The 27,885-nt window shown below is 42.6% G+C and overlaps 1 long non-coding RNA gene across 1 annotated transcript; it reads right to left on the bottom strand.

Annotated features, from left to right (window-relative positions):
- Window positions 1-255: 255 nt before the first annotated feature.
- Window positions 256-27,851, bottom strand: LOC121304461. The gene is made up of 3 exons (XR_005947959.1): window positions 27,606-27,851; window positions 11,719-11,792; window positions 256-313 (listed from the first exon to the last, which is right to left on the bottom strand). It is a non-coding gene; the product is annotated as an uncharacterized LOC121304461 (long non-coding RNA).
- Between the last annotated feature and the right edge of the window lie 34 nt (window positions 27,852-27,885).

Below are 27,885 nucleotides of genomic sequence, written 5' to 3'. Positions count from 1 at the left end.
TTGACTTTGTGGGTGGGTGGTCTGTGGAGACTTTTTCACTCCAAAGTTGTAAATGTGGGTGATAAACGAGTTGAGAGAGGGGTTTAATAAGTAACTCCCTGTCTGTCATGTAATATGTATTCTAATACAGAGCTGCTGTTCATATCAGGTCATCCAGCCTCCACCGCCCTGTCTCTGATAACATATAAGATAATGTAATACCTTCTTACATGCAAATCACCTTTAGGGAAAAAGAAAATCGACACATGTAAACAATATTGTAAACATTTTATTTGGTCAGATCTTGTTACCACATCAGGACATGGAATAAGTACTGTGTAAAAAAAAAAAAAAAAAATTTTCATTTATTGAGTATGAATCTCTGTTTAGTGGATGAAACATTAAAGAACGTGTTTGTAAATCTTAATCTGCAGCCATACCTAACCATTAAACACTCAGCAGAAAATACTGAAGGAAACTTCATAAATTCAGAGACAAACGTTTCCACTAGAAGTCTTTCTAAGTGTCTTCAATGTAAACTCAATGACAAACATTTCAAGTAGAAGTCTTTCTCAGTGTCTTCAATGTTAAGATTATCTTGGGTTCACATGCAGCCACATCACTATGGAAGAACCCCAGTGCCCCTGTGGTTTATAAACACAGACCAGTAACACAGAGGGCAGTGCTAGAGTACGCTCTCCTGCCACATATTCGAGGTGCACCGTGTAGATCCGGGGTCCCAACCTCCCAATATCGCAGCACCCTAAATATAATGGCCTAGAATTTACACTTTTTTTTTTTTTTTTTTTTTTTATCAAGTTGTGTTGAAAATGCCCCCTTTATTTTAAGTTGTGTCCCATTAAGAGAGATGCAATATAAAATATCAGTGCTACTTAAGACTGAAAGAACAATATGAAACGGGTGTAATTCAGAAATACAGAACGTTTGATTATAGCCTCGTTTAGTAAGTGATTTAAGGCATGCCTTATAGCACAGTGGGGAACATGGCACAATGTCTTCTACAATGTCTGCTAATGATGTTATATTCAATTTCAGTCCAGAAGTGTTTAAATTTCATGATTTAAACACATTGAAAATTTTAAGCTTTAACAAATTAGGAATGTCTGTGAGTGAGTGATTTGACCCAGCATGATTAGCTACTGTGTGACTTTTACCGCAGAGCTGTCAGACAGAGACCTGAAAACGCTGACGGCTGCGTGACATCATTTCCCCGCTCTGCGTGTGCGTTTCTGGTACTTTCACTGTTACTTTCAAGCGGTGGTGAACGTTCCACTTCCTGTCCGCTGCCTGCTGTGTTGCTGTGTTGTTTTGCTGCGCTGCCATGGCAACTGCTCTTTGTGGAAGCTGAGGTTTGTGAAGTACGTTATAAAGTTGGGTGCATTAAATAAAAATAAATGCAAAATTCTAAGAAAGCACTGTATTGTGGGTGCTGATAATTCCACTAAGACTTTACTGAACTCCAGGACTGGGTGCAGCAGCAGCAGCAGCAGGGCTAGTGTGAGTTTCTAATCCTGCTCCAACTCCTGTCTCCTGATCTGTTTCAATAATAAGACTTCATTGAGGGGAGTTCTGAACCCCAGGACTGGGTGCAGCAGCAGGTCTAGCGTGTGTTTGTAACCAAGATGCTTAAACAGGATTTATTTCAAATATGATTCAAATGTGGAAAATGTGGTTTGCTGTAAAATTGATTTCAGCTAATACCAGGAAGCTGAGATCACTATTGGTTTGTTTTTGCCTTGTTTGCCCTGTTGCCATGGTGATTACTCATACTTCCTGTTTAGTTACCACTCTTTTTTCGGTTCGCTGTAACCGTTACCGAGTGCTCTGGACTGACTAGGATTGCCACCTTTTCCACAGACCAAACCTGGATGTATTTTTCAGTTAGCGTTGGTCTATCAAAACTGTAGTAGTCTGTAATAGTTTAACACAGTACCACCAGATCTTGACCTATGCTTTGCCATGCTGCACTGTGTCTTAATCACACTGCTTTGATTTTATTGTGGGGATCTTTTCTACAGGGAGTGGAGTGACTGGATGTTGGAGTCCTGGGTGGGTTGCACCAGCCAGATGTAAATCCAAGTCTTAAAAGTCGGTCTTAAGTATTGTAATGGTGCCGGTTGTACCAGCCTACAGACCTGCTTAAATACGTCCACCATTAATAATCTGCGCCTGGCATAAGGAATGCGCGTTCATGTGAACAGGATTGCATATGAAATGGAAAAACCCTAATTAATCGTACAGTGCTTGTAGCAGCAAAATGCATACGTACTCTAAACGTGTTTTGTTGTTTGTAATCTTTTTGCCTTGTTTTCAAGCAAATATTGGCAAATCCCTGTGTGAGTTCCCTGTACAATAAGAGACTGCGCACTGCAGTGTGTAACCTGCCGCTGGCAGTCACGAATGAGTTCCCTGTAAGAGACTGCGCACTGCAGTGTGTAACCTGCCGCTGGCAGTCACGAATGAGTTCCCTGTAAGAGACTGCGCACTGCAGTGTGTAACCTGCCGCTGGCAGTCACGAATGAGTTCCCTGTAAGAGACTGCGCACTGCAGTGTGTAACCTGCCGCTGGCAGTCACGAATGAGTTCCCTGTAAGAGACTGCGCACCGCAGTGTGTAACCTGCCGCTGGCAGTCACGAATGAGTTCCCTGTAAGAGACTGCGCACTGCAGTGTGTAACCTGCCGCTGGCAGTCACGAATGAGTTCCCTGTAAGAGACTGCGCACCGCAGTGTGTAACCTGCCGCTGGCAGTCACGAATGAGTTCCCTGTAAGAGACTGCGCACCGCAGTGTGTAACCTGCCGCTGGCAGTCACGAATGAGTTCCCTGTAAGAGACTGCGCACTGCAGTGTGTAACCTGCCGCTGGCAGTCACGAATGAGTTCCCTGTAAGAGACTGCGCACCGCAGTGTGTAACCTGCCGCTGGCAGTCACGAATGAGTTCCCTGTAAGAGACTGCGCACCGCAGTGTGTAACCTGCCTCTGGCAGTCACGAATGAGTTCCCTGTAAGAGACTGCGCACCGCAGTGTGTAACCTGCCTCTGGCAGTCACGAATGAGTTCCCTGTAAGAGACTGCGCACCGCAGTGTGTAACCTGCCGCTGGCAGTCACGAATGGGTTCCCTGTAAGAGACTGCGCACCGCAGTGTGTAACCTGCCTCTGGCAGTCACGAATGAGTTCCCTGTAAGAGACTGCGCACTGCAGTGTGTAACCTGCCTCTGGCAGTCACGAATGGGTTCCCTGTAAGAGACTGCGCACCGCAGTGTGTAACCTGCCGCTGGCAGTCACGAATGAGTTCCCTGTAAGAGACTGCGCACCGCAGTGTGTAACCTGCCTCTGGCAGTCACGAATGAGTTCCCTGTAAGAGACTGCGCACCGCAGTGTGTAACCTGCCGCTGGCAGTCACGAATGAGTTCCCTGTAAGAGACTGCGCACCGCAGTGTGTAACCTGCCGCTGGCAGTCACGAATGGGTTCCCTGTAAGAGACTGCGCACCGCAGTGTGTAACCTGCCGCTGGCAGTCACGAATGGGTTCCCTGTAAGAGACTGCGCACCGCAGTGTGTAACCTGCCGCTGGCAGTCACGAATGGGTTCCCTGTAAGAGACTGCGCACTGCAGTGTGTAACCTGCCGCTGGCAGTCACGAATGGGTTCCCTGTAAGAGACTGCGCACTGCATAAGAACATAGGAAAATTTATAAACGAGGAGGCCATTCGGTCCATAGAAAACAAAATACTGGTCTCATATTTATAGAGCCGCTCCTGGCTGCTAGAAGCTAATGTTCAGTTTGTTCTGATGTTCTAACATGTTTCTAATAGAAGTTTATTTGCTTTTAATAATAATAATAATAATAATAATAATAATAATAATAATAATAATAAACATTTCTGTGTCAGCTGTCATATATTGCTATCTAAAATGATCATTCATTTTCAGGTAGTTAATAATGACATTATTTTATGGGTAATGTAGCGTTAATTGTAAGAAAAAATATTTAAATATTTGCAATTGTATCAAAAACTTTCTAAATGTATTAACTTTAAAAGTGTGAGTTGTATGAAAAACCTCAAGGCGGTGCGTGTCTGTTTGGCTGGTGAGAGGGCTCTGTTTCTGTTTGACATGTTGAAAATGTCCGAGGCGTTCCTCCTGTCCCTCAACACGGTCACGCCGCAGCGCCGCTGCTTTCAGAGTACCACAACACATCTCATTCTGCTACTTTTCACTTTACTCTAAACTGACGTGTCCATGGAGATACACCTCAGACTCATTTTATACGCCTGTAAGACATAGTTTTTAAGCACAGGTGTATCTTAAAGACACACTTCCGTCCTGGTGGTGCAACAGGCATACATTTTCCATCTGGTTTATTCCTTGTTTTCAATACAGTTGGTGCAACCAGCCCCTGGAGTTTGGAGGCAGTGGTTGGTGTGAGCAGGACTCCTGTTCCTGCTGAACTGAGCCAGTGAGACTGTAAGCACTGATTATCAGCTCAGTAGGCACAGGAGGCAAGATCTGGGGAGCCTGGAACCTGTCACACACACAGACGCCACAGGGGGGCCCACACACGTGCAGAAATACAATTTCAAATACTAGCAAATGTACTATTACTGTGCCAGCTATCCTACTCAAGCAGCCTTTAGGACAAGAACCGTTTAATTTTCACTAAACTAAACTGTATGTGTGCAGCACAGTGAAACTTTTCAGATCACACCTTTTTCCTTTTCCTGCTTGCGTCCTGTTCTTAGTCCCGCCTCTTCTCACTCCCTATTGGCTTCTGTTCTCCCCTGGTATTTGTAAAGCTAATGATATTGGCTGATCTTGACATTCTTCTTGCATTATACAAATGTGCCAATTAAAGACATCCTATAATTGGCACATTTACTTTCCAACAATCAAGAGTTTCATTTGACAAGCGTTTTGTTGAGCCTCACTAGCATTATAATCTGTAATTATCATTACACCTCAACTCCTGTTATAGTTATACGATTTTAAACCATCATGAAAGGAAACACAAATCTGCATGTCAAAAATGACAGGAAAAGACAACCACAAAAGTAAAAAACTGCATTAAGTACACTCAAATTGTTTTATGTAAATTTAAAAATATATTATTTCTGTAAAGTGTATGCCAAGTAGGCTACAGTGAAAAAAAGAAAATGCGCTAAAATCATTGAGCCCCGTGCAGAGGGAGAGACACAGACTGACACAGGCAGAGACACAGACTGACACAGACAGAGACACAGGCAGAGACACAGACTGACACAGACAGAGACACAGGCAGAGACACGGACTGACACAGACAGAGACACAGACTGACACAGACAGAGACACAGACAGAGACACAGGCAGAGACACGGACTGACACAGGCAGAGACACGGACTGACACAGACAGAGACACGGACTGACACAGACACGGACTGACACAGGCAGAGACACGGACTGACACAGAGAGACAGAGACACGGACTGACACAGACATGAGACACGGACTGACACAGGCAGAGACACGGACTGACACAGACAGAGACACGGACTGACACAGACAGAGACACGGACTGACACAGGCAGAGACACGGACTGACACAGGCAGAGACACAGACTGACACAGGCAGAGACACAGACTGACACAGACAGAGACACGGACTGACACAGGCAGAGACACGGACTGACACAGGCAGAGACACGGACTGACACAGGCAGAGACACAGACTGACACAGGCAGAGACACAGACTGACACAGACAGACAAAGACTGACACAGGCAGATACAGACTGACACACAGACTGACACACTCACACATGCAGACCCAAAACATACAGATTACAAAAACAAAACAAAAGTCTAAATATATAGATAACTAGATAGATATGCTTATGTAATATTTTGCCTTTGCATTAGTACAGTATACATTCCCAGTGTGTTAAAGTTTCAGTTTAAATGTGCAGCAGTGCCTGTGTGGAGAGGTGCCAGTGCTCAGAGCAGCGGAACTTAGCCACTGTGAACACAGGGAGATTTATAACTCTGTTCACCAGCGAACTAAGCCCTGCCTCTCAAGAGCCTCCCTCCCAGTCTCTCCCCATTCTCCTGTACCTCTTTACATCCTCACTGGAGATTTTACAGGTGTTGTTATCAACTGCGAAATAACAGAGCACTGCTCTGATCAATGAGGGTTTTATATTGTCTTTAACTCTCCCTTTACAGTGTTTGTGTGTATAATATAATATATTAGTGTTGGGCACCAGTATCCATATTTTGAAATTCTATCAATAATTTCCATATTGAAATATCGTGGGATTTAAAATGCTTTTCTTGTACAGAAAGCTTGCCGAGACATACTTTTATTGCTAATACTGCTAAAATACAAACACATAACAAGTTTATTTTATATGAAGATACAATAAACACTATTCATGCCAATCACTGTCAGTCTCTTAGGTAAAGAAACAGCACTCACACAAGTGTTACTCAATCATCGTACTCCATTGCAGGCTGCGTTAACTCTGGCACTGTTGGCTGTCAGTAGAGTGTTGCCGGTGTATTGTTGAATTTTGCACCCTGTGAATTTTGCATTATTTGGAGACATGCGCAGGCGTCAGCATTTCATGACATTTTTCTCTGTGATTGCTTACACTATTACTCATCTATTCATCGCCCTGGTTTAAATGTGGACTTCTGGTATAACAAACAAGATGTACTTTGTTTGCATCAAAACACATCTCACAATAATGCAAAATTTGGCATGACACTCTACTTAATAGTTCGAGGATGGAATCGTACAAGATAACAAGACCCTGTCTTTCTCCATGGATATTATGAAGCAAAGCACCACTACGTTAAAATCAGTTATTGCTTCTCATATGTAAATATCTGTTTAAGTCTGTTATGTAAATATATAAATATAAATATTTTGATGTTACAGTTGTGTGATTTATATTTTGAACATTAGCACTGCACCACGGTGCTCCATGCTCTTATTACCTCACCTTTTTATCAAAGAGACCACGTCCTTAACAGGAGCTTTGCTATTTCTTTTCAACCCCTCCACCCTCTGCCTCTCTGCTAGCAGGTCTGCTGCCTCTATCATCTATTGCTTGTCAGCGATTGGAAATCCCTGGCAATGTGATTCTGCCGTTTATTCTGAAATCACGCTGCCGGGAATCCCCATCGACAACAGCTGTTCAGTGAAGAAACGGCAGAGAAAAAGCAAACAAAACGAAAAGCCAAAGAACGGGGGCTGAGCTGCATCAAGCACAGGACAGCATTGAGACGTGCATTACTTTCATTTACTTTATTAACTTTCTTTTAGTATTTCTATTAAAGCCAATTAAAGAGTAAGTAGCAAGGTTCCAAAACAGTGTCATACACCCCCACGTGCTGCTACAACTGTTTAAATATAGCGTCATACACCCCACGTACTGTTACAGCTGTTTAAATATAGCATCATACACCCCACGTACTGCAACAAGTCTGTTTCAAAGCTTTTTTCAAAATGTCCGCTCTAGTGCACTGGGGTTTGAGATCTGTCCTCTAAATCACTGCAGGAAGACAGATTTAAAAAATAAAAACCCATAACAAGTGCTCTGGTTTTTCTGTTCTGTGTCCTGTTTGACAGTGTGGGCAATAAACCTGACACTATCAGAGCACTAGAGCGGACATTCTGAAAATAACTTAAAACAGAATTTAAAGTTATAAGTGTAAAAAGTTGTCAGGATGTTAACAATTAAATAAAAAAAATTACAGGTATGTTATTTAAACAGTTGTAGCAGCACGCAGGGATGGGTAACGCTATATTTAAACAGTTGTAGCAGCACGCAGGGATGGGTAACGCTATATTTAAACAGTTGTAGCAGCACGCAGGGATGGGTAACGCTATATTTAAACAGTTGTAGCAGCAGCGCAGGGATGGGTAACGCTATATTTAAACAGTTGTAGCAGCACGCAGGGATGGGTAACGCTATATTTAAACAGTTGTAGCAGCGCAGGGATGTGTAACGCTATTTAAACAGTTGTAGCAGCACGCAGGGGATGGGTAACGCTATATTTAAACAGTTGTAGCAGCACGCAGGGGATGTGGTAACGCTATATTTAAACAGTTGTAGCAGCACGCAGGGATGGGTAACGCTATATTTAAACAGTTGTAGCAGCACGCAGGGATGGGTAACGCTATATTTAAACAGTTGTAGCAGCACGCAGGGATGGGTAACGCTATATTTAAACAGTTGTAGCAGCACGCAGGGATGGGTAACGCTATATTTAAACAGTTGTAGCAGCACGCAGGGATGGGTAACGCTATATTTAAACAGTTGTAGCAGCACGCAGGGATGGGTAACGCTAGCAGCACGCAGGGATATTTAAACAGTTGTAGCAGCACGCAGGGATGGGTAACGCTATATTTAAACAGTTGTAGCAGCACGCAGGGATGGGTAACGCTATATTTAAATAGCAGCACGCAGGGATGTGTAACGTTGTAGCAGCACGCAGGGATGGGTAACGCTATATTTAAACAGTTGTAGCAGCACGCAGGGATGGGTAACGCTATATTTAAACAGTTGTAGCAGCACGCAGGGATGGGTAACGCTATATTTAAACAGTTGTAGCAGCACGCAGGGATGGGTAACGCTATATTTAAACAGTTGTAGCAGCACGCAGGGATGGGTAACGCTATATTTAAACAGTTGTAGCAGCACGCGGGGATGTGTAACGCTATATTTAAACAGTTGTAGCAGCACGCAGGGATGGGTAACGCTATATTTAAACAGTTGTAGCAGCACGCAGGGATGTTGTAGCAGCACGCATGTGGAACGCTAACGCTATATTTAAACAGTTGTAGCAGCACGCAGGGATGGGTAACGCTATATTTAAACAGTTGTAGCAGCACGCAGGGATGGGTAACGCTATATTTAAACAGTTGTAGCAGCACGCAGGGATTTAAACAGTTGTAGCAGCACGCAGGGATGGGTAACGCTATATTTAAACAGTTGTAGCAGCACGCAGGGATGTGTAACGCTATATTTAAACAGTTGTAGCAGCACGCAGGGATGGGTAACGCTATATTTAAACAGTTGTAGCAGCACGCAGGGATGGGTAACGCTATATTTAAACAGTTGTAACGCTATATTTAAACAGTTGTAGCAGCACGCAGGGATGGGTAACGCTATATTTAAACAGTTGTAGCAGCACGCAGGGATGGGTAACGCTATATTTAAACAGTTGTAGCAGCACGCAGGGATGGGTAACGCTATATTTAAACAGTTGTAGCAGCACGCTGTATTATTTAAACAGTTGTAGCAGCACGCAGGGATGGGTAACGCTATATTTAAACAGTTGTAGCAGCACAGGGATGGGTAACGCTATATTTAAACAGTTGTAGCAGCACGTGGGGATGTGTAACGCTATATTTAAACAGTTGTAGCAGCACGCAGGGATGGGTAACGCTATATTTAAACAGTTGTAGCAGCACGCAGGGATGGGTAACGCTATATTTAAACAGTTGTAGCAGCACGCAGGGATGGGTAACGCTATATTTAAACAGTTGTAGCAGCACGCAGGGATGTGTAACGCTATATTTAAACAGTTGTAGCAGCACGCAGGGATGTGTAACGCTATATTTAAACAGTTGTAGCAGCACGCAGGGATGGGTAACGCTATATTTAAACAGTTGTAGCAGCACGCAGGGATGTGTAACGCTATATTTAAACAGTTGTAGCAGCACGCAGGGATGGGTAACGCTATATTTAAACAGTTGTAGCAGCACGCAGGGATGGGTAACGCTATATTTAAACAGTTGTAGCAGCACGCAGGGATGGGTAACGCTATATTTAAACAGTTGTAGCAGCACGCAGGGATGGGTAACGCTATATTTAAACAGTTGTAGCAGCACGCAGGGATGGGTAACGCTATATTTAAACAGTTGTAGCAGCACGCAGGGATGGGTAACGCTATATTTAAACAGTTGTAGCAGCACGCAGGGATGGGTAACGCTATATTTAAACAGTTGTAGCAGCACGCAGGGATGGGTAACGCTATATTTAAACAGTTGTAGCAGCATGCAGGGATGGGTAACGCTATATTTAAACAGTTGTAGCAGCACGCAGGGATGGGTAACGCTATATTTTTTGGAACCCCGCTACTTTTTAAGAAAGACCCCTAGTTGAAATGTTTGTCATTGAATTGATTTTGTTTAGTTTTTTATTAGTAAATGTAACACTGAGTGTTTACAGTTTTGGATGATAAAGAATGAGAGCTAGAGAGAGCTGCCAGGGAGTTCGGTATTTTGTTCAAAAACTATTTTTGTGTTTGCTACTTTAAAATAAAAATACAAAAACTGTAATTCTGCGTTAAACATCTTGTTATGCTGAATCCCCAGATAAACTTGTACAAGTCTGAGAACGACTAGAATTCTTTCACAATGTCTTCAATTGATTTGACCTAACATTGACAAAGACTTCCAGTCAGAATGTTCACCAAAAATGTTCTCTTACTGTTGCTACATATATTAAAACTGTGTATAATATTATAATCTTTATATATTAAGAACAAATGTGACAGGACCGCAGTTTTCTAAGCCGCCTATCTTGTCTGCCTTGATGTTGCCTTATCCAGGAAATAACCCAAACCGTTTTCCTAGAAGTCGCTGTACATCGCAGCTCTCCACTCTCTGATGTGAACCGCAGAACGCCTGGCCCAGTTTCACAGTGACTGTACCTGAGCTCCACAGCACCACTTTGCATTGTTTCTGTCACTGACACTACTCTGAAGCATGCCTGCCTTCGTAAACCTGTGCAAACTTGACATTTTAAAGGTGTGATATCTAGGCGTGTGACGGTACACTAAAGTCACAGTATGCATACACAAAATAAGATCAAATTATAATTGACCATAGTTTACCATGTTACTTTAATACGCTTTACCATCTGTGCTTTACAAAGCTTGCCGATGCTTTACCAGGCTTCCGCTGTGCTTTATTACACTTTGCTGTACTTTAACTACAGGGACACTTTTATAAGGGACGCCCCCTCCCACGAGCTGTTAATGTACAGATCATTAGTGAAGCCAGATGATCCACCCTTTACGTTAGCTTTGGTTAATACAGTATGCCAAGGCCGTGGTCTGTGCAGAATTGCAGTTCCATGTTATCAAGGTGTTGTACCCCTCAGAGTAGCATTGTTTAGTAGAGACATAACAACTCATTGATCTAGTGGCTTATTGATCAACACAGCTAATCGGTGAATATTCAATGATGGTTTATGCCCCGGGGCTCTCTTTGGATTATATTACTAGCACACGTGTGTTTTTAGTTGAATTAGAAGGCTTTCTTTGTGTTATTGCTTCATGCTGTTTAATAGTAAAGTTGTGTCAATGCGTATTTGTTTTATTCATGTGTATAATAATATGCACAGGCATGTTTTAGTTGTATTTAGTTGAGTCCCATGTGTTCATTGTTGTGCTCCTTGCTTTTGAGTGCTGACCGTTCTCGATGCATTGATTACTGATTGCTATTGTCAGGAAGCTGCCTGCTGACTGCAGCTCTAATGTTTATGGACTAGTCAGAGCAGAAAAATCTCTGTTACAAAGACAGAAACCAAAAAGTACAAATAAAAGAGTGATGAAAAGCAGGACTTCTGAAGCCCTTTGCTGATGGCTGCTATTGCAACATATCATTGTGATACAATACTGAATTAAAAGAGACGCGCTGTCTTTACTGCAGATAAGCTACAGGTTTTACCTGCCTTGCTGTCTCAGTATGTACAGCTCAAAACCAGTAGGACTGGCCACCCCTGCAACCGTGCAGCTTGGTGCCTGCAAAGAAACAGAGAGAGTAGGACAGCCGTCATTGTTCTTGTTATTATTGTAGGATTATGAAGAGACTGTGGAGATACTATATAAAGTTGTCTCAACAGTGGGCTAAATTCTGAAAGCTATTTACTCCAAATTGTCATTTATTGCATTTTCTCTCTGAAATTAAAAACAAAAAATAACTAAAACATAATTTGCATTTGTAAAATTAATAATAAACTCTCTGTGTAAAACTTGAAATACACACACACACACATATATATATATATATAAAACCAAAACCATTGTGAAAGACAACCCTGGGACATTGTCATTCTCTCGCTCTCTCTCTCTCTCTCTCTCTCTCTCTCTCTCTCTCTCTCTCTCTCTCTCTCTCTCTCGCTCTCTCGCGCTCTCTCGCTTAATCTGTTTCTTGGCATGCCAAGAGTTTTATTCCAGAGTTTTGCCAAAACAGTTAACGTTTGGCTCAAGTAAACAAGAACACGACACACAGACGTATACAGCAGAATAGTTTAATGAAATGTTGACGGCATGTTTGTTGCTTTTTCCTTCATTGTACAGACTCTCCCTCCCTCCCTGCCTCCCAGCTGGCAGAGCCTGTACGCCGTGCGTGAGAAGCACATTCAGAGCAGGCAGCTATTTTTGGTTGAGGGTTTTTTTTTTTTTTTTTTTTTTATCTTTCAGTCTTTGTATTTAAGAGAGAGAGACGAGAGAGAGAGGGAGGGTGGGGGCATCACATGATGCAGTGACTCAGAAGCAACGCAGTCCAGTTCAATAATGCTCAGTGAAGCCATCACGTCTTTTGTTCTCCCTTATTATTGCTGTGTTTTATGTATTTATTTTTCTTTCTCATTCGACCCGAGGCAAGCACTGTGTGTAAACATGACAAGCTTCTTCAGGGTTGCAGGGCTGCAGGATCAGCTTTCAATGAACTCTCCAGTATGATTACTTGGTGTCGGTTTGCTGCACTCTGCCATAGTTCTAGTTTCATTAAAAGCTGCAGGCAGTCAGTGTCTCAGTCAGCTTCAGCTTCACTTCCTTGGTGTGTGTTCACAGCAACATCCCTCCAGCCACATATCCCTCCGGGCCCCGCTGACAGTCCAGTTTGTTTACATTACATTTCCCAAGTCTAATACTGTCATTTGTATTTTTTTAACTCTTTACCATAATTAACCATGTTTCTTACTGTGCTTTACCATACCTCCCAGGGCCTTACAATGCTTACCATTGCTTTATTACACATTGCTGTGCTTCTACTAGGGGACACTCCTGTAGTGAATTACACTCCTAGTAATGAAGTGCAGAGATGATCAGAGACAATCCATCACACCGATCGTTGCATCAAAGGTTTATTGCAGTGGTCATCAAAATACAGAGCGCTCCGGAGAATAACAGTCACTTCATCAGTAACTAGTGTATTCTACCGGGGTAAAGCACATACATGGGTTATATAGTTTCCACATAACATCCCCTGCTCCTATCAGGATTTGGCACGCAGCAGACAATTCATCCATCCCTACCCCCTAAACTCATATACTAGAGGATAGCTGTGGGGCATGATTGCCCCCCCTGTTGCGGTTGTTATGTTCACTTTAACCTGGAATTTATGACCTAGCAAGCAAGCAGGCATTGCCCTTCTTCTACCACCCCCCCACTGCCCCTGGACATCTGACCCAACCTAATCGTGCACTGAAACATTCCACCCTTCCCCCCTTCTTTCACAAATTCCTTACTAAACATTGCAAAACCGCACCCAAATGATCGTTGGTTGATACTGCTATCCTGTTCGTTTCCTTCACTCTTAAAGGGAATTTAAGGTGCTATTCTAATAAGCGATGTTGGGAATTGGATGCATCACTTAGATTGATAATGGATGTTCATTTGTTCCTTGTTAAAAGCAGCAGTGCAAGTATAGCATTAGCAGAGTCCCGCCTCGCCAGCAATATGTGAGGCTGTAATGTTCAGGAAGTTCAGTGCAGCAGACAGTGCTTGGGGAGTGAGTTAACTATAGAAGTATGTTACCCAGGCTCTTTTTCCATGGCAAATCTGTCGCATAGTTTCCTTAGACCATCAGACCTACAGTACTCACACACAAATAGGCACATGAGACAGTTCAGTCCAGACTGAGACTAGTTAAACATTTCCATTGCAGATTCCCTCCCACTCACTACATTTTTCCAGACCGGAATATTTTGATTTAATTTTATTCTTCTTGTTGTTGTTGTTGTTGAAATGTGTATTATCTTTATTATACAGTATAGGTGTGTTTGTGTCAGTGTGTGTGTGTGTGTGGGTGCCCGTATTGCTACAATGCTCCTCACAATGTTTGTCTGTTCACGCAGACTGGTGCCCTTTCACTACAGCAGCTCGGGATGCCTGTATTAGGAGTTGCTTGGGTCCAAACAATAACAGGATTGCAGGGTTTGCAAATACGCTGTGATGTCACTCTGTAAAGGGGGAAAAAAAGCCGGTGACGTAGGAAATTGGCAGACTGTGAAAAAAAAGTAGATCTCGCTTATACTGCTCATGCGCGAATTTCTGATCTTAAGGCAGGGTTCGTTAGAAATTGAATAAATGTACAGAACCAAAGCACAACATTAGTTATTTAAAAGGTACAAGTTACTGTTTTTTTAATGTTACATCTTGTCTATCTAGGTGTAAAGTAAATAAATGTTTAATTTATTTTTATCTTCAGGAGATCGATTGTAATGTGCGATTTTTTTTTTTTCATTCTTTAACAAATGGCTGTATTTGAATATTTACTGAAATGTTTTTAGCAAAAAAATAAATAGAATTAAAAAAAAAACATTTTTTTAGTTATACGTGTACGTGTGTGTGGTTGAAATTACTCTTTGACAAACCCATACTTTTTGATTGAGAAATGTCGTTCCTGCCATACCTCACTGCTTCAGTATGCAGAGTCACGTTTGTGTTTGTCTGTGGTGAGCGTATCTAAGGGCTGTTATTGTGATTAGTGATCAGTAAACAGGAATTCAGCAGGCAGCGCTACACCTGTATTCTTTTGCGTGCATGTTTGTTTTAAAGCCATGTTAACAAATAAGCTAATTTGGTTGTCGTGCACGTGTAGTACACATAACAATAATAATATTTATAATAATAAATACACTATTTCAATATTGATATATAGTCTAAATAATAGGTGGCAGAACAGCCACAACAGAAATGTTTTTGCCTCCCCCCGCCCTCGCCAACTCTGAGTCTCTAAGGCATGTAAGATTTAATATCTGTATATTAAAATAATTGATCGGAAATTCCCTTTAACCTGAAAAATACGTGGAGGAGCTGTCAGCACAACAGGAAGAGCAGCTCGTCTCCGGCTTGAATGACAAGCTAGCAATCAAACAGCTGGGTGCAGAGCGATTACTCTGAATACAAGTTCCTGAACAAACAGCACCATCAGCACTAACACATGGAGGGCACTGCATGTTTATAATCGCTAAAACTATTATTTTTTTTAATTTTACTTTAGCTGATACATTTTAGCACCTGTCGGCAGCTTTTAATACTCACACAAACACACAAACGCTCACTCAACTCCTAATTCAAAAATAAAAAGTTCCGGGTACTTTTATTCTGTTTCACATTTGTTTTAAGAGGGGAGATACCTACCTGGAGTGAAGAGCACTGACTCACACCTGCTGCTGTACAGACAGTACAGCAGCAATTCAAGCAAAGAGAAAGACGCAACAGTTAAAAAGGTTTGGCAGTGCTATTGGCCGTGCTTGGCAGTGTCTGAAACGTGGCGAGCGCATTTTTGTTTGACATGTTATGCCTGTGAACTGTAAATACACAGGTACGTCTAGACTCGCTTTTGTGTTCCAGCTTTATGTGAAGTACCCAGTCAGTCTAGAAACTTTGCTGGGCTTGATTATTTTGTAAGCGAGTTACTGTAAAACATGTCTGCATACACATGCAACATGCATACAGTTGCCATTAAATAATGTTGGTTATTTCACCAGTCTGCATCATCAGGCAGGTATTTTTATGAAATAAAAAACGAAACGCTGCTTGTGTGGCTTTAATTGCTTCATAATTCAGGCACCAGAGCTACATTTCTGTGATTTTCATGCTTTGGTCGCAATTCAGTTGCGTTTGTTTAAGATCTCACTGTGATTTAGGGAGGGCATTCATTATTTTTCAATATTAACTGACAAATTGTGTTTCGATGGGAACGCTAAAAATAGCACAGAGGGAACCCACCCCCCCAATCGTAAAATGCTTTCATCGCCACTGGACTGTATTAAAAATGAATACAGATAATAGAGATCATTTCCTCTCAGCTGTATTGAGAAGGGGTCTTACAAATTCCTGTTCAATATTTATAAAGTTATTACACATTTTAACAAATACATAATTCCACATAAACTTAGGAAGTGTGCTGAAAAAAACAAACAATTTGACAATGTTCAGTACAGTCCATATCTATTTTTTTTACCCTCGGTCTCCAAATTTCCTGTGACACCTGTCAAATCACATGTTTTAAAGTCAGGTGTGTGAACAGTGTGATCAAACACAAATGCCTGCAAGGAGCTGTATTAACACCAGCACAGTACGACAGCTCCAGGCTCCTGCAGCAGGTGTGTCACAAACACGTTTGAGTACTTTTAGAAAAGTGTTGCTTACAATGAAATGCTGCATTCATGCAATTTAGAACAATAACAGCGAAAAACATCACTACAAATATACTTAAGATCTTTATGTTGCCATTAACAAAATGCCCTGAAAACTTAAAATGAAGAAAATAGTGATAATGAACTTCAGGGCTGAAACGCAGCAAAAGATCAACTGTTAAAAATAAATGAATAACGGAAGTGAAAAGGTTACTGTATCAAGTCCAATGAACTATTGTCTTTCTCCACGACGAGCTCATCACAATGGGTGCGTTCACGGAGATCAGAATCTGACCAATTTAGCCAATGGGTCCTTTCACAGAGATCATTCTTAGAAGGCCATTGGCTAAATTGGTCAGAGTCTGCACCCGATATCTCTTCAGCCAAGGAAGCAGGCACGGTTAATTTAAGGCGTTACCATAATGGGTTTTATACTAAAAGGGTCAGGGAAAAACTGAGTTTTTTTCTCAGTGACCATTTTAAGAAATGTGACAGCAGAACACATAAACACTTGGGACTGTAATTAGGAAGTGTGCTGAAAAAAACAAACCATTTAGGGAATTCAGAATGAAATGCACTGCAGCTTATTCCAGTAGAAACACTGCCGTTCAAGTGAGCTTTCAGATTGGCAATGAAGAGGAATGGTCTGGAAATATGTCAGATATATGATAGTGTGTTTAATACTGTAAAGAACACAACGAAACTCACTGAAACTGTCAGTAATTACTGTACATGAACAGTACAAATGTAGATGTGTTGCATGCTCTCAGACCACCAGACATTTTAGCATCACTTCATTGTCTGAGCAGGTTGTTGTATTTTAAGCAGTTGAATATGATAGAAACCCGCTTGCTCCTGAAGGCTCCAGCAACTGGATTTGGCGACCGGAGCCACTGGCTCCTAGTTAAATGAGTCTGGAGCCCTGTCTAGACTGCTGGTTAACAAACCGCCCCCCCCGCCCCCCGCATTTTATGAATAAATAAATATTTATTATCATTATGTTAAACTGTTTTTCTTTTCTGTGGCCAATAATTAGCTTTATATATGAATCCTCATAACTTTGGCCTTGACTGAAGTTTAGTGGCTTGGTTCCTCAAATGCATTGAACTGAAGGCCATTTTGGCCTTTCCCTTTTTCTTACCAATTTAGACCCTGGTATTGTTATTATTATTATTATTGTTGTTTTTTATTTATTTTTTTATTTTCTTAACATAAATTAGAATTCCCTGAAGTTTGGAGCAATATAAATCACTGGGTGTGAATGGAAACAGGGAATCAAATAAACTGTGTGGTCCAGCGGGGGTTGTTTTTAAAATAAATAGTGCCCCCTCCTTTTATCGGAAGGTGTGTACCCCAGCATTGACAGTAAACAAGCTCTCAGCTGAGCACACTTGTCATCACCGCATGAGTGGTCTGTAGGGTTACTGTGAGGGAGGAACCGTGTATTTAACATTATTAAACTCCTGACGATTTCAGTAATAGACTTAATTGAGGGTTGCTGCTGAATGCCAGGACTGGGTGCAGCAGGGCTAGTGTGAGTTTCAAGCCCTCGTAGGATTGAGAAACACTGGTTTAGTTTGAAACCGCCCGGCTCCCTTCAAGTATTTACTGTCTGAACCTAAAGGGTTTAATAGAAAGGCATGTTGACAGATTCTGTAGACGCTGTAAGACTTTGAAGACAGGGGCAGACGTAATGCAAAAACATTGGAACAATGCAGGGCTGTGAGGGGCAGTGCTGGGCAGGTCCCTGCAGCACTGTGATGAGGGGGAGTGCTGGGCTGGTCCCTGCAGCACTGTGATGAGGGGGAGTGCTGGGCTGGTCCCTGCAGCACTGTGATGAGGGGGAGTGCTGGGCTGGTCCCTGCAGCACTGTGATGAGGGGGAGTGCTGGGCTGGTCCCTGCAGCACTGTGATGAGGGGGAGCGCTGGGCTGGTCCCTGCAGCACTGTGATGAGGGGGAGTGCTGGGCTGGTCCCTGCAGCACTGTGATGAGGGGGAGTGCTGGGCTGGTCCCTGCAGCACTGTGATGAGGGGGAGTGCTGGGCTGGTCCCTGCAGCACTGTGATGAGGGGGAGTGCTGGGCTGGTCCCTGCAGCACTGTGCAGCATGAGGGGGGAGTGCTGGGCTGGTCCCTGCAGCACTGTGATGAGGGGGAGTGCTGGGCTGGTCCCTGCAGCACTGTGATGAGGGGGTGTGCTGGGCTGGTCCCTGCAGCACTGTGATGAGGGGGTGTGCTGGGCTGGTCCCTGCAGCACTGTGATGAGGGGGAGTGCTGGGCTGGTCCCTGCAGCACTGTGATGAGGGGGAGTGCTGGGCTGGTCCCTGCAGCACTGTGATGAGGGGGAGTGCTGGGCAGGTCCCTGCAGCACTGTGATGAGGGGGAGTGCTGGGCTGGTCCCTGCAGCACTGTGATGAGGGGGAGTGCTGGGCTGGTCCCTGCAGCACTGTGATGAGGGGGAGTGCTGGGCTGGTCCCTGCAGCACTGTGATGAGGGGGAGTGCTGGGCTGGTCCCTGCAGCACTGTGATGAGGGGGAGTGCTGGGCTGGTCCCTGCAGCACTGTGATGAGGGGGAGTGCTGGGCTGGTCCCTGCAGCACTGTGATGAGGGGGAGTGCTGGGCAGGTCCCTGCAGCACTGTGATGAGGGGGAGTGCTGGGCTGGTCCCTGCAGCACTGTGATGAGGGGGAGTGCTGGGCTGGTCCCTGCAGCACTGTGATGAGGGGGAGTGCTGGGCTGGTCCCTGCAGCACTGTGATGAGGGGGAGTGCTGGGCTGGTCCCTGCAGCACTGTGATGAGGGGGAGTGCTGGGCTGGTCCCTGCAGCACTGTGATGAGGGGGAGTGCTGGGCTGGTCCCTGCAGCACTGTGATGAGGGGGAGTGCTGGGCTGGTCCCTGCAGCACTGTGATGAGGGGGAGTGCTGGGCTGGTCCCTGCAGCACTGTGATGAGGGGGAGTGCTGGGCTGGTCCCTGCAGCACTGTGATGAGGGGGTGTGCTGGGCTGGTCCCTGCAGCACTGTGATGAGGGGGAGTGCTGGGCTGGTCCCTGCAGCACTGTGATGAGGGGGAGTGCTGGGCTGGTCCCTGCAGCACTGTGATGAGGGGGAGTGCTGGGCTGGTCCCTGCAGCACTGTGATGAGGGGGAGCGCTGGGCTGGTCCCTGCAGCACTGTGATGAGGGGGAGCGCTGGGCTGGTCCCTGCAGCACTGTGATGAGGGGGAGCGCTGGGCTGGTCCCTGCAGCACTGTGATGAGGGGGAGTGCTGGGCTGGTCCCTGCAGCACTGTGATGAGGGGGAGCGCTGGGCTGGTCCCTGCAGCACTGTGATGAGGGGGAGCGCTGGGCTGGTCCCTGCAGCACTGTGATGAGGGGGAGTGCTGGGCTGGTCCCTGCAGCACTGTGATGAGGGGGAGTGCTGGGCTGGTCCCTGCAGCACTGTGATGAGGGGGAGTGCTGGGCTGGTCCCTGCAGCACTGTGATGAGGGGGAGTGCTGGGCTGGTCCCTGCAGCACTGTGATGAGGGGGAGTGCTGGGCTGGTCCCTGCAGCACTGTGATGAGGGGGAGTGCTGGGCTGGTCCCTGCAGCACTGTGATGAGGGGGAGTGCTGGGCTGGTCCCTGCAGCACTGTGATGAGGGGGAGTGCTGGGCTGGTCCCTGCAGCACTGTGATGAGGGGGAGTGCTGGGCTGGTCCCTGCAGCACTGTGATGAGGGGGAGTGCTGGGCTGGTCCCTGCAGCACTGTGATGAGGGGGAGTGCTGGGCTGGTCCCTGCAGCACTGTGATGAGGGGGAGTGCTGGGCTGGTCCCTGCAGCACTGTGATGAGGGGGAGTGCTGGGCAGGTCCCTGCAGCACTGTGATGAGGGGGAGTGCTGGGCAGGTCCCTGCAGCACTGTGATGAGGGGGAGTGCTGGGCTGGTCCCTGCAGCACTGTGATGAGGGGGAGTGCTGGGCTGGTCCCTGCAGCACTGTGATGAGGGGGAGTGCTGGGCTGGTCCCTGCAGCACTGTGATGAGGGGGAGTGCTGGGCTGGTCCCTGCAGCATTGTGATGAGGGGGAGTGCTGGACAGGTCCCTGCAGCACTGTGATGAGGGGGAGTGAAAAGTCTCATGACAAGCCCTGCCAGAGTTAATGCAGAAAATGTACAGAAATATTTGTGTATTTATATAGATATCAAACATACAAGTAAGAACAGATATGTGTTGAAATGAGGGGGCTGCAGCTGATACATATTTTGCACAGATTTATGCCACCTCTTTTTCCCCCCTTTCTCCCTCTCCCTCTCCCTCATGGCAACTCGATCTGGGTGACAGATATCTTTGCTGTGTTTGAACGTGCAAAAAAAGGATAATCTCCGATAAATTCTTCCCAAAGCTGCCAGATAACATTGCAACAAGCTGTGTGGCCTTAAGGGTTATTGGGGATTGTTTTCAACACGAGAATTAAATTCCAGCGGGTATAGAAACTGTTTCCTAAACACCAAACTGGAGTTCATTTATGGGGAAAAAAAATCCATAAATAAAACGCGTGTAATAAAAGCACAGCAAAGTGTAATAAAGCACAGTGACAGCATGGTACAACACAGACAAGCACTGCAAAGCACAGATAGGTGTGGTAAAGCATGTTAACAACATGGAAAACCAGGGTAAAATATAGGAAACTGCAAGGAGAAGCATGGGGGAAATGCACAACATTGTGCTAAATTACCAAAGTGATCACACTGCGCCAAATACAATAACACTGCCAGTGAAACTTCTTACAGATCAGAGGAATTCCTGTCAGCCTTCAAACACTTTGTAACCTGCAACACTGCACGCCAATATGATTTGGTCCGTTCTTTTAAAATAGCGCTGGGACATAAGAATATATGAAAGGTTACAAACGAGAGGAGGCCATTCGGCCCATCTTGTTCGTTTGGTTGTTAGTAGCTTATTGATCCCAGAATCTCATCAAGCAGCTTCTTGAAGGATCCTAGGGTGTCAGCTTCAACAACATTACTGGGGAGTTGGTTCTGGACTCCCACAATTCTCTGTGTAAAAAAGTGCCTCCTATTTTCTGTTCTGAATGCCCCTTTGTCTAATTTCCATTTGTGACCCTTGGTCCTTGTTTCTTTTTTCAGTTAGAAAAGGTCCCTTAGGTTGACATTGTCAATACCTTTTAGAATTTTGAATGCTTGAATCAGATCGCTGCGTCGTCTTCTTTGTTCAAGACTGAATAGATTCAATTATTTTAGCCTGTCTGCATATGACATGCCTTTTAAAACCGGAATAATTCTGGTCACTCTTCTTTGCACTCTTTCTAGAGCAGCAATATCCTTTTTGTATCGAGGTGACCAGAACTGAATACAGTATTCAAGATGAGGTCTTACTAATGCATTGTACAATTTTAATATTACTTCCCTTGATTTAAATTCAATTGTCGCCTGACAATTTAACAAGTTTGCTTACTATACCAGAATCTAAATCATTAATGTAGATTAGGAATAGCAGAGGACCTAATACTGATCCCTGTGGTACACCGCTGGTTACCACACTCCATTCTGAAGTTTCTCCTCTAATCAGTACTTTCTGTTTTCTACATGTTAACCACTCCCTAATCCATGTGCATGCATTTCCTTGAATTCCTACTGCGTTCAGTTTGAGAATTAATCTTTTGTGCGGGACTTTGTCAAAAGCTTTCTGGAAATGTAAATAAACCATGTCATATGCTTTGCAATTATCCATTATGGATGTTGCATCCTCAAAAAAATCAAGCAAGTTAGTTAGGCACGATCTCCCTTTCCTAAAATCATGTTGACTGTCTCCCAGGACCCTGTTACCATATAGATAATTTTCCATTTTGGATCTTATTATAGTTTCCATAAGTTTCCATATAATAGAAGTCAGGCTTACTGGTCTGTAGTTACCTGGTTCAGTTTTGTTTCCCTTTTTATATATATATATATATATATATATATATATATATATATATATATATATATATATATATATATATATATGTATGTATGTATATATGTATATATATATATATATATATATATATATATATATATATATATATATATATATATATATATATATATATCTATTAGGGCTGTCAATTAATTGCAGTTTTCTTCTGTGATTAATGCGTTCATTTCCTTGGAGATTCATTTTTTAACACACGTTGATCGCACTCCTCTGTCTTGACCGTCTTAGCATTCCGTCATTCATTCCCTATGGCACTAATTTAATATACAGTATAGAAAGCTCTAGTCCCGGAGCCCGGACTCAGAAAGCCCTCGTTTCTGAGTGGCTGCACCCCCATCAGACCAAGGTTTTTGGGTATCATTTTGTTCCTTAATGTGTCTAGATTCCATTTCTGTCTGTTGCCAAGCTGACTAATTGCCAGTTTAGATGCTAAACAGCTTATTTTGGACCTGCCCTTACTGCGCTTCAGACAGCAGATAATCAAACCAGCCGTCTCGCGTAACTCGTCGCGCTGCTTCAATAGAAATACACTGCAGAAGCCTGTATTGAAGTATTTGCATTGTTTCTTGACGTTTCCTTTTTTGAACCTTGTTTTTGTATTAATACTCTTGCTTTTATCTGGGATGTGTGCGCGCCTCTCCGATTGCTGCCTGACTTTCCCTGCTAACAAAGGGGAGTGTGTGCAGAAAAGAAATTAAAATATAAATACAAAAAGTCTGTGAATAAAAACGTTTTTGGTATACTAATGCTGACAAATACTGTGTCAACAAAAGAAATAACAAAATGCACACGTGTGGGTGTGTTTATATTTACAGTTTTTAACGTGGTTTAAATTACATTAAAACACTGAATGCTCGTACCTACAGATTGATTACAGATTGAAATAAAACATTTATGGATTTGTCAAAGAAAGGGTTCTACAATATGCCAGCAAGCCAGCACAACAAAATGAAACAGAGCAATGCCTATGATCTGTCTATTGACTACTACAATTTTTTATAAAATGATAATAATAATAATAATAATAATAATAATAATAATAATAATAATAATAATAATAATAATAATAATAATAATAATAATAATACAAATTGCACTTATATAGGGCCCTTCATGCAAGCCTTCCAGGGTGCTTTACAAAAAAAAATATATAAAATCCTGTGTCTAATATATAAGCCAGCTACAAATAAACAGACCCAAACAAATACGCTTTCAAACAGGATTTCAAAGATTCAGTTGTGTTGCATCCCTGATAGGAATCGGGAGCAAGTTTCAAAGACAAGGGCATTATAACTAAATGCCCGGCTCTGACAGAGTTCAAACGAATTTTCAAAACTTGTCTCAACGTCGTCTTTATTACACCAGGCCGGAGACCCGCGCTTACAACTGCATTGTCATATTTTCTACATTTTCATTGAATTCTCAAATTAATAGTCAGAACCTGGGTAGTAAAAAGAGACCCAGTCAGGTAATTGAAAACTGTTTAAATTGTTTAAAATATATCAGTCCTCAAGCGTGCTACTGCATGAAACACACAGATACAGCTCTGTACCTGACTCCTAGTTTTCAATGCATGAAACACACAGATACAGCTCTGTACCTGACTCCTAGTTTTCAATGCATGAAACACACAGATACAGCTCTGTACCTGACTCCTAGTTTTCAATGCATGAAACACACAGATACAGCTCTGTACCTGACTCCTAGTTTTCAATGCATGAAACACACAGATACAGCTCTGTACCTGACTCCTAGTTTTCAATGCATGAAACACACAGATACAGCTCTGTACCTGACTCCTAGTTTTCAATGCATGAAACACACAGATACAGCTCTGTACCTGACTCCTAGTTTTCAATGCATGAAACACACAGATACAGCTCTGTACCTGACTCCTAGTTTTCAATGCATGAAACACACAGATACAGCTCTGTACCTGACTCCTAGTTTTCAATGCATGAAACACACAGATACAGCTCTGTACCTGACTCCTAGTTTTAAATGCATGAAACACACAAAAACGGCTCTCTTAATTGACTCATAGTTTTCCTAATTATGATTCATAAAGGCCGATTACCAAAGCATTCTTCTCCTGAGTAAAATTGGCCACTTAGTATTTTTTGTTTTGCAAAAGTTTAAAGCCCCTACAATTTAAACGTTTTGTGCTTTACAAGAAATCTTTCAAAATGTAGCACATGTGATCAGAAGTGAGTGTACAGTAATAACCAGTAAAGAGTAACACACTGCAGGCTTGTGATATCCTGGATTAAGCTCATGTGATTATAGAGACGCAAGATATTTACCAAACTGATCAAGTCTTTTACAATGTGAGCAGCCTGTTTGTAAGCAATCTTGCATCTCTCCATCACTCACAATCCTGGTTAAATATGAAAAGTTTAAGCTTCATTTTAATGTATGTAAAAAAAACCAAAGCAAAGCATGCCCCCATTTTATTTTAATAAAACAACAACACACACACACACAGTATATATATATATAAATCTCAAAACCAGTAAGAAAAATAGCAATCAGAAGTTGTTAAGTTAGAAATGTTCTTTATCTGAGATTCTTACAGTAAGAGTTACTTCACTGTGTGCCTGTTTTTAGTTTTTACTGCAATTGTAAATTAAATGGTCTTAGTTTGAATATCATAATTAATCCCATTGTTCCACTCCTTGGATCCACTACAGGAATATCTTTTCATTTGTTTTCTTTTTTTAAATGTTTTTTCTTTCTGCTCAAAGGCGTGATCGTCCCAGGGCCTCGTTAATACATTTTACCCGGCCCCTAAATTAAAGTTTCAGGACGTCCCATTGTAGCTCCTGGTTAGTTTTAGTCATGGGTGATCTCGCTCGTTAATGACAAAGCAGCGCTCTGCAGGAGCTTGATACAGCCTGAAATAAGGCCCAGTGTAATTATGGGGAATGTAATGTTAGCTACCTAGTGCCTTGGACTTGAAATGCTTTCTGAATTTAAAATGAATTGAAATTGAAGTGTAATTAAATGGAGTCTCCCTTCCCTTCTTGTCTCGACTGATTTAAACTGAGAGCAAAATAATTGTGTTTAAAAGTGCAGGTTATAGCTTTTTTTTTTTTGTACTGTAATGCAACCCTTTAAAAGTTAATCTGCACAGTCACTTGCAGTTTTTCACTGTGCTTTTCCCATGGTTGTGCAATGCTTTTTCTGTGGGTTACCATGTTTTTCTTTATTTTGTATATGGGTAACCATACCTCACTGCTTTATCATGCTTTCACTGTGCTTTATTACACTTTGCTGTCTTGTTACTGTGGAACACTTTATTCAGGGAATGTGAGAATCAGCCAAAGAGCCTGGATTGATGTACCCAGAGTAGCGACGAGTCTGAGAACGGTACCGCTGCTGTCACTGAGAATAGGGGTCTTGCACCTTGTTTGTTTGTTTGTTTTTTGAAGAAGTGACATGCCCATGACTGCACGCTGCTGTAATCTAGAGTACAGGTCTACTGAGTTTGCTGCTTTCCAAAACCTTTTTCTCAAAAGAGAAAAAATCTTCATGGTAAAGTAACAAAGCTAGAAGTAAACACAGCCTCAGGTAGAATTAGTGTAAGGCAGTTTGAGTTAGATAGCTTGTTAAAATCAAGTGTAGTCACACGCATGTGTGTGGGTGTACTTGTGCATTTACGTGTGTGTGTGTGTGTATGTGTCATGGCGAGGGTGGCCCAGAGTGCACTGGGAAAGACATAATGCAATGTTTAAAGATCATCAGACTGGCGATCTCTACCATGCTATCTGAAGAAGGCAGAAGCCAAAGCATTGTTGCTACTTGAGTTTATCAATTTCTTTTCTTATTCATTGTGTGCGTGCGTGTGTGTGTGTGTGTGTGTGTGTGTGTGTGCGTGCGTGTGTGTGTGTGTGTGCGTATATATATATATATATATATATATATATATATATATATATATATATATATATATATATAATAGGGCTGTCAAACACACTCCTCTGTTTTGTCCCTCTTAGCATACCGTGGTTCTTTTCCCACGCCACCATTTTAATACACTCGAGAACTGAATGAGTGAAGTCATCGTTTTAAATATAAAACTAGTCACGGAACCACATTATGCAGCAAAGCACTCAAACTGAAGGACTTGTGAATGGGAAGTTTATTGTTTTTAAACTTTCTGATGGTTCATTGGATAGAAAGAGGGTCTCCTGTATCTGCTGTCAAAGTGAGTTCCAGTATCACAGAAGTGCAATTAGTCTGCTGTAACACCTGCGTGCGAAACAAGCTCAAAATACACTTTCCAATAGTTCTTCTGCTACAGACACAGCAACACAACAACACATGGAACCCATCAGTTTCTATAGCGTAAATTCGGGATCTCTGCAAACCCATGAACCCAGCTCAGAACGATCCTGTAACCCGTGCTGTTTCAAAGTGCATAGCTACTGACTGCACAGCCATTAACACTGCAGCTTTGTTTTATTTCAATAACCACGTTTATTTAAAATAATATCATTTACAGTTATGGAGGATATAATCATTACTCAGTGAATGTTTTGTTATATTTAGGCAATTTCAAGTTATTAATAAACGAGAATTTAAAATGATTATTTAAACGGCAATGAAAAATGAGTTTTTGAATTTATGAGTAAAGGAAAGTGATCATTGTAAATGCATTAAGGGGAGTAATAAACTGACTCAACTGGGATTTAGCAGTTGGTTCAAACAATTTAGCAACAAATGCGTGATTTTAAAAAAAAAATCTAAAACTATAAAGAGAATCCAGAAATAGGAAAATAAGGTTTTTATGGTGGGTTGTTTTTTGGATAATAATAATAATAATAATAATAATAATAATAATAATAATAATAATAATAATAATAATAATAATAATAATAATAATAATAATATCAGTAATAAAACAAACTTGAATGAGATGGATGCAGTGATTGTATCAATTCAGTATGCGAGTAACTCCAAGATTAACTGAGATTCATTTTTTCAAGTTTATCAGCACAAAGAGAGCTCTTCTTATTCTTGCACACAATGAGAAGGTGATGAAGCAGCAAATCTGAGGAAAGTTTGAAACACTGTTACGTTGCAGAGCTGCACCAGATAGCACTGCGGTGATAATCCAGCAACCGCATTGAAACAACAACAAAAGAAATATTCCGATTCTAGTGTGTTTTAATGCAGAGTTCTAGGTAAATAAAATAAGGTTATTTAGTTTGAACTTACCGGAACTGTTGCATGTTGGTGGGGAAGTAGTTTTCTTTCCCACTTGCTGTGGTTTCTCTCTTTTTTAGTTTTTTTTTTTAAACATGCTTGTTAAATAAGTTTGCTGCCCCTCACCCCCTGTCTCCAGGCTGCCTAGAGTTATTACAGTCCGAGAGACTCAAGTTGTCCTGTTCTCAGCAGAGATGCTGGCACGCAGCGCAGTGTCAGTGGCATGCTGCAGATCCCCTCACCCTGCCTAGGGATATCCTTTTAAAACAAAGGCCACCGCCCCCTTTGAAAT

The sequence above is a fragment of the Polyodon spathula genome, chromosome 38, assembly GCF_017654505.1.
Source record: "Polyodon spathula isolate WHYD16114869_AA chromosome 38, ASM1765450v1, whole genome shotgun sequence".
NCBI classification, from domain to species: domain Eukaryota; kingdom Metazoa; phylum Chordata; class Actinopteri; order Acipenseriformes; family Polyodontidae; genus Polyodon; species Polyodon spathula.
Note: the sequence above shows the minus strand (reverse complement) of the source record. Positions and strands in the feature narration are given on the sequence as shown.